Below are 1,360 nucleotides of genomic sequence, written 5' to 3'. Positions count from 1 at the left end.
TTTTGTTTTCGGCTTCCTCTAACATAGAACGACCGTCCGCATCCTTTACCTATATAAATATAAATAAATATAAATAAATAAATAAATATAAATAAATAAATATAAATAAATAAATAAATATAAATAAATAAATATAAATAAATAAATATATAAATAAATATAAATAAATAAATAAATAAATAAATATAAATAAATAAATAAATAAATATAAATATATAAATATAAATAAATAAATATAAATAAATAAATATAAATAAATGTAAATAAACAAATAAATATTAATAAATATAAATAAATAAATACATATAAATAAATAAATAAATATAAATGGATAAATGAATATAAATGAATATAAACACCACCATAAACACGAATACAAACAATAAAAAAATAAAACAAAGACGAAATAGAAACAAAAAAAAACAAAACAAACAAAACAAATAAAACAAAACAAACAAAACAAAACAAACAAAACAAATAAAACAAAACAAACAAAAAACAAAACCTACATAAAGATTAGCGCCTAGAGCAGTAAGAGTTTTAAGCAGCAGCAGCTACGCATAAACAAAATAAACAAAATAAAAAGAAAAAAAAACAAAACAAATAAAATAAAAACAAATAAAATAAAATAAATAAAATAAAATAAATAAAATAAATAAAACTTACATAAAGATTAGCGCCTAGAGCAGTGAGAGTCTTAAGCAGCAGCAGATACCCATAAACAAAATAAAAACGAAAAAAAACAAAACAAACAAAATAAATAAAATAAAAACAAATAAAAAAAAAATAAAATAAAATAAAGAAAATAAAAACAAATAAAATAAAATAAATAAAAACAAATAAAGTAAAATAAATAAAAACAAAACTTACATAAAGATTAGCGCCTAGAGCAGTAAGAGTTTTAAGCAGCAGCAGATACCCATAAACACAGACAAAGACACCAATATAAACAATATAAAAATAAAAAAAGAATAAAAATAAATAAAAATAAAAACAAAATAAAAAATAAATAAAAATAAATAAAATAAATAAAACTTACATAAAGATTAGCGCCTAGAGCAGTAAGAGTTTTAAGCAGCAGCAGATGCCCAGCAGCAGCAGCATGAAAGGCAGCAGTTTTTTTGTGTCTGTCTTCTGTCTCTATAGAAACCCCAAACTCAATAAAAAATAAAACAATAAACAAACAACCGCAGCAGGCAGCTAGGTGGATTGGCTCGGTGTAGTTTAAGCTCCCTGCATACACACACATACTTTCTCTCTTTCTTTTTGTTTTTTTGTTTTTTTGTTTTTTTTGTTTTTTTGTTTTTGTTTGTTTGTTTGTTTGTGTGTGTGTGTGTGGGTGTGTGGGTGTGTGTGTGTG

This window comes from Eimeria mitis, genomic scaffold, assembly GCF_000499745.2.
Source record: "Eimeria mitis Houghton genomic scaffold, Emh_scaff3431, whole genome shotgun sequence".
Lineage (NCBI taxonomy): Eukaryota > Apicomplexa > Conoidasida > Eucoccidiorida > Eimeriidae > Eimeria > Eimeria mitis.
The sequence above is the reverse complement of the archived record's forward strand: the minus strand, read 5'-3'. Positions refer to the sequence as shown.